The sequence below is a fragment of the Argiope bruennichi genome, chromosome 3 (genome assembly GCF_947563725.1).
Source record: "Argiope bruennichi chromosome 3, qqArgBrue1.1, whole genome shotgun sequence".
NCBI lineage: Eukaryota > Metazoa > Arthropoda > Arachnida > Araneae > Araneidae > Argiope > Argiope bruennichi.
The window spans coordinates 132,397,206-132,404,721 of NC_079153.1; positions in this window are offsets into that span (position 1 = coordinate 132,397,206).

The window sequence follows — 7,516 nt, forward strand, 5'->3', positions numbered from 1 at the left end:
CTCAATGAACTCCAAGAATAATTTCAAACGTATTTTATTCGTCAAAATTTTAGTAAAAAAAAATCTTCAGGAAAAATTCGATTCATAATTCTCTTCTTAAAGAAAATCAATGTGCCAAGTAATCATAATCAAACGTTCATAATCAAACAACTATCTGCATGTATATAAATTGTATAAATTAATGTATGTATAATAAATTGTAGAAATGTCTAATTAGTACATAAGATATGCAATAAAAGTATGATTTTTCCCACTTTTCTGATAAATTTTAAAATTTAATTTCTGTACTTAATATAATGTAGTAATGTGCAAGCATTGTCTTCCAAAAAATTAAAAATGATTTCTTTAAAGTTAATTTTTTTAGTAGCATTCAATTTGTGATAACCAAAGTTCCTTTAATCAAAATTTCGATTAAAAACCTCTTTATATATTAGTCATTTTATAGAATTCATTGAAAGTATTAAAAACGGTTCTTCAGTGTATAAAGAATGCTGATTTCCCATATCCCATACGAAAATATCCAAGGGAGTTAAATCTGGAGATCAGATAACATTATCACAGATTACAATTTCTCCATAGAAACCTTTACTTTACAACCAATCTTATGAAATTAGAAAAGGAAAAGGTGTGGGAAGGAGAATTTTCTTTTCCTAATATGCTTGGACTAAAAGAATTATTTATATAATATTTCCGTTTCAAAGATGACATTTCCCTATAATTTAAGCTCATAGACTCAATTTTCGGCTTGGCGAATTTTAACGCTATACCGATAATAATAATAATAATGCAATATACAGGAAATGCAGGAATTCACCAAAAATTAAAGCAGTAAATTGCCGATATGCAGCAGGGTTCACGAAGTGCTTGAATTACATGGTTCTGTATCTCCAGACATTGCTTTTATCTGGAAATAATGGAATTATAAATACTTCACAAATGCCTTAAAGTTACAAATGAATGCATATAAAAAATAAGTATGTTATTTGCAAAACATGATATATTTAAAAGCTGGGTGATAGACTGATTGTTCACTTAATAAAACTATAAGAAATTTAATTTCACAGATTCATTCTGGTGCGTTATAAGTCGTCGAGGAATTAGTAGCAGAGCAATTGTCTTGATCTTCCTAGGTTTTTTTGGATGCCTTGTATGATAAGCTTCAATTTCTTTAATAACAGCATTACATTTTTTTTCTAATAGCTCAAAGATTTTTGTGTACGTCGTTGACGATAGGTTGTAAATCTTTTTTTTTTATATATATATCAATATTACGAACAAAGCGCAGCATATAACTTGTTTGCTTTGTAGTTTTATTTTGAGTTTTTAATTTTTTTGATATCAACAGCAGTTGCCCAGATCGGTGTTACGATATATGAGGCCTTAACATGATTTTCTGCACAAATAGCTCCCGGATAATTTGCATGGATTACTGATTTTATTATTGGATAGTTTTGTTTTTGTACTTTTAAAATCATATTAGATTTTCTGAATGCGATTTTTAAACATACAATGTTTATCGAGAATCTTATCAAATATTGCTCAATCATTGCATCAGTATCATGCAGTGATACTGATGAAAGGATTTTACGTTTAAGGATTTTTTCAAAGAATTGTGGAAGACAAGGATGGTTACGTTTCTAGGTAAAAAGAGGTTGCTTGAATTTACTGATGTTAACACAGATTTTCTATTATAGAAGTCATTTTTCAATAATTTTCACATGTTCCTTTAATTTAATTATGATTTTGTAAGGATTCTTCTCAGGCTAGAGGTTTGCTGTATCTCCCGCAAGAAACTGGAGTTTTGCTTTTTGGAGCTTTAAAACATCGTTAATGATTATGTTGAAGCATTGGATCGAATTTGTAGCTAAAGACACTTTCTGCTTGTATATCTACCGGAGTAGAAAATGAATTTTTTACACGAAGCACTAATTTTCTATTGCAGAGATATAATGACAATAATTTAAATATTCAATTTGGAATTTTCATTTGTATATGGGACGTTCAACCCAAACTTGGTCGAATAATTTTGCGATGTCCGTGAAAAATTTTAAAGTATTTTTTCCGGTATCGAATCCTTGTCTAGCGTTCTCACTCATTCTGAGTAGTTGCCCATTGCCTGTAGATTATTTTTAAAAATCCTAATTGAAAAGATGAGATGAACATGGTTATTAACACCATTGAGGGTAATTTGTCAAGTGATTTTACTTTGACTAAGAAGGAGGTTTACTGGACGACAACTAACGGATTGATTAAGATTCTTGCCTGGCTTGTGAATGGGAATAACAACTGTTTTTCATTCACTGGAGAAGTATTTAAGTTTCAGGACAGAATCAATATTTTCAGTGAAACAGAAACTTGTTTGAAGGGGGCGGGCGGTTCTTAATTAGACAATTATTGATACCATCAATGCCAAAGTATTTCGAATACGAGGTAGAAGAAATTTCAGTTCTGATTGAAATAATTGGAAGGAGAAAGGGGAAGGATTCAAAGAGATGGAAGGCTTCTAATTTCTTACCCCCCCCCCCTCTACTTTCAGGGCTGAGATGTTAAAGCAAAATCGTATTTCCTTTTATTTATATTGTCTTTCGCCATGGGCGACTAATAACTAAGTGAATTCAAGTTAAAAATTCTTTCGATTTAAGACGCGCTTTCGTAAAATAATAAGATTTTTAAAACAAACTTTAAAGAAGCGGTTCCTGCTTTGTTTTAAATTGCATAAGATTTTCTAAACAACAGTGAGGAAATATCTGTAAATTTTATAAATGTGACTGAAAAAAAAATTTTTTTTGAAGAAATGGTGGAGGAGCCTACAACTATGCAGTGTCTGTAAACCACTTCATAATATACTTACCTTGTTGTTCTTAACTTCAAAATCATAACAATCTATCCATTTGACTGTATTTTATATTTGTTATTCATTTAGAAATTTAAAAAAATGATACTTCTACAGAAAAAAAATAACCCTTTTTCTTTTAAAAAAAGGCTCTACGTTTGGATGTGCGGAACATCCGTATGAATCGGAAATAAGAGTTCCTTTTCCTAATATGCTGCATTAGATTAAGGAAGGAGCACATCTCATAAACTAACATCCTAGAAGGGTATTTGAGCGGATGTTAAAAGCTAAAAATCTATCTAATTGACTACATTTGTTTTTAACTAAAAAATTGTTAAATACAAATAATTTTGAAGCTTTATAATTATTTCCTTTATTAGTGAATATCGCAATCAGATGGTATTTCCTTCATATGACGTTACTTTACCATTCCAATTCATGAAATCTAAAACCATCTATTTTAAAAAACTTGATATTTAATAAAGTAATTAGGTATATTATAATTTGCTTTAAAAATAATAAAATGCAAGACTCCAAATTTTATGTTTCGACTATAAATTTTCATTAATTTTGACGGACGATTTCGCAAGACATTATTTTGATATCAATATTTTTATTTGCTACATAAATATGCAAATTTAGAGCCTTTTACAAAAACAAGGGAGGCAGGAATCCTATTGCGTTGTAGAAAATGGGATAAATTGCTGGTAAATTTAAATCATATTGCCACATTATTGATGTAGATTTGCTTTCTTGTTGTCCCTTATTTAAAAGTAATATTTTTATGTATGAAATTAATTATTTTTAACACAAAATATGTATAATTTGAAGTTTCTTTAATCATGAAATTTTAAGATTTGCAAGCTGTGTAATAAAAGTGATCAGCTAGTGTTTTTTAGTTATAAGAAATACTTACTTGGTATGTGAAAAGATTTTTTTTCTTCTAGAAATTTGAAGTAATTATGAATTTTTGATGACACATTTCTCCAATCATCTTATTTTCACCATGCAAAAAAAAAAAAAAAAAAAAAAAAAAGAAAGAAAAAAAAAAAAAAAAAAGTGCATTTTTGATACAGGTAAGTTTCTGGGGAAAATATTTCTAAACATAAATAATTCTGAATCCCTATTTAGTTTAATTCTTTTAATGATAATTTTTCATTTTCCAATTCGGAATTATGAAAAAGAATCTAAGAGAGGAAGAACCTAAAGAACCTAAGCACAAGAGAACCTAAGTAATGCTAGTAAATATAAACATCAATTAGTACACATCGGTTATTTGATAGCAATTCTGAGACATAATGCTAGATAATTATAATCGTAAAACCTCACTCATATTTAAAGGCTCCAATATTTATTACTAAAAATTATTATTTACTGGAATTATTCAATAAGAAAAATTGTTTTGCTGTTGAAATTCCACTAAAATCTGGGTAATGACTTTATAAGTTGATTTCATTAACTAAAAGCAGGCATAATTAGTACAAATGAAGTTGTTATTGTTATTATCTGAAAGTTATGCAAAATTTGTTTCTATACAGACTTGGTACAGAAGAAAAAGACTCAAGAAACAGTAACATAACTACGGTAGATTAAAACAAGGTAAGAGCCCTGGATGTCATTAACAGGTATGAATTGCTTGAATTTAGAAGAAACTCAAAAACTTTTATTCTCTAGATTATTTAAAATCTCGAAAAGCTCTACTCAAATAAATATAGTTCATAATCCTATTTATAATTTGGAGACCGAATAGAATAGGTTTCACACAACAAAATAGCAGATGGCTTTATGGTTCTGAAATTTGAAAAGCAAATCCTGTCTGCAAAAGGAAAACTCATATTTGTGTCAACTGAGAGTACATGTGATCATAATTACATCTTTTTATAAGAAATGAAGTTAGTATATTGATGAATTTTACAAGATGTACGTAGAAATGAAATGCCACAGCAGCCATTTTTATATTGAATTGATATCGCCTTCTTCTGAGATTCATGTTAAACAGTTAATAATAAAGTGTCATTCCTATTTTCAAATAGAAGAAAAAAGGGAAGAAATAGTTCTATGAGTTAGGAAAAGTGCAAAGGAAATGTATTCTAGTAAATATTTCATATTTTTATGGATAAAAAATGGAAGATTGTTTATGAAATTTTCATCATTAGTTTATTTGCAGTTTTTTTCTGTGGATTAAATTATTTCAATGTATCATTGCTTAAAGTGAAATCAATGAAAGAAATGTTTAAATGCTTTACATTTTTCAAATGCAAAAAATTTAACACAAATATCTTTTCGAATTTTTTGACTCAAATTCTTTTAAAGTAGCTAAATTTTCTGAGTAAGTTCCACAAAACTCCATTAAAAATATTTGAAACAATTGTAATACAGTACACTCCCGATTATCCGCGGAATTGGGTGGCGCGGCCGCCGCGGATAACAAAAATCGCGGATAATCCGAAAAAAAGCTAAAAACGGGTATAGCAAAAGAGAAAACAGTCATTCCAACTTTGAAAAATCGTTTTATGTACCATAAAACGTAAAATAAACAGCAGGAAATGTTTAACTAACGCTTAATATTTTAGTATATCACTCGAAACCAACCTAAAATGCATTTTGTTAATGAAAACAGAAAAGTGCTTTGTACTTACGAGAGGCGTCGAGGATACACAGAAAAATTAATACATTTGTACTGTTTTAATTCTGTAATGTATTATGTAATTACAAAAGCATAACTGTAAAACTACACCTTTTTGAAGAAATCAGTCATTTGGGTTTGCTTCTTGCTTTGGAAGCATTTTCTCTTTGCTTGGAAGCAAAAAAATACTTAGTGCGGCAGGCGCGGATAATCGGGAGTCTACTGTAAAACTTGTTTTTTAAAACCTTAAACTCTTTTTTCCTTATGATGCCATTTAGATTTTTTTTTAAAAAGCTATCCTATTTAATGCCCATTGTATAGTTAGTTATCTCTACTGATAAAAATCAAATGTCTGTATCTTCTATCAATATAAAGCAGATCATTAAAGCATAGTAACCAAATTCGGCAAAAAAATATTTAGGATGGTGGTATTCTATTTTTCCAATACTATGATTAAATTTTAATTCCTTAAAAAGTAAGCAAAATTTTAGCTTTTGTTTGATAATTTCTGAAAATATTGTTGCACATTTATGCTGTCTTGGAATTCCAAAGAAAAAAATTTAGTGTGCAACTTTTTTGAAATACTAACAAATTTTTAAAAATAATTTTAAATATGATTTTCTACAAGATTTTGTATTTCTATAATTTAAGTCAAGACTATTGTATTGTCTCATATTTTCTTTCAAAACGTTTTTTCCCCTCTTTTTGATGAAAAACATCACTATATTTCACATAACTTTTTTTAATCAGGACTTTTGCTTTATTTTTTGTAAGCTATGAAATGGAAGCTAGAACTCGATTTTGTTCAATATATTAGAATATTTATAAATTAAACATATTTCATTACTTTTAAAACTACAGTTTCCTATAACTCATCCTGTGTATTTCATAAAACAATTTACGATTTTTATTATTTTAAGGTTTGAAATATCTTCAATTAAAAATTTGTTATTCCCTTATGTGATGTAAATAGATTAAATGAGTAAATTCTAACCATGTAATAAATGTAATTATTGAAATAACCATTAAAATAATATGTAACTTTTAAACTTAACTATCGTTATATATATATAACATTTACACCAGGAATTTTATTATTTTCTAGATATCTACAGCTTATGGATTTGTTTTTCTTGATCATGTTTTATAGGCAAATGATACTTCATATTTATGAAATACTTAGATAATTACCATTACGTTTTTTATATATTCTAGATATATATTGTTTGTTTCAGAATAGAAGCACTTGCAACAATTAATTTGTCACTCAGTTATGTGTTGAAATTTACTTAAAATGTATATTTATGCTTAATTAGCTAAGTAATGCGCAATTATTGTAATCTAAATTCCTGCTTGACCAATAGTCAATAATCCTAATTAAATTATCTTTTTGAAAAAGTCATTTTGTCTTCTCTAATAGTTAAATATACAGGCTTAAATCATTAACTTCTTTAACTGCGAAGCATTCATTGTAAAACTGCAAGTATCTTTATTTTGTTTAATTATCAAAATTTAAATCAAATAATACAAGTTTTATGCATTGTTTTTATTTTCTTGCTGTTTATTATTTAGATGTTTGCAGCAATTAATACTTTCAGCATACCAAACATGAAATAAGTTCCATAGCTAAATTAAAGGTGAATGACTCTAATGCAACAGATTTGATGAGTTGAACCAATGCCAAAAGTGACTGTTTGCAACAGGTAAGCCATATTTAGAAAAAGTTTTATACTAATATTTAGGTTTAATTAAAATTTCAATATTGGTTCATACTAATAAAAAATTCTGCAGGGAAATATACAGATTACAGTTCAAGAAAGAATATTTTAGTAACATTTACTCTAGTGCCATTTTATAAAGATAGGTCACTGTATGTGAAAAAAATTATTTTGAATATAAATTTCTTATATAGAACATAGGCTATTGACATTTTATGCCAGATCACATTTATTATTGTCATTGACCATGATAAAAAATGTAAAGAAATATGTACTGATCTTCATATTGCTTAGCATTACAATATAGAACAAGCAACAAGTTTGTAGATTTTGGATTCT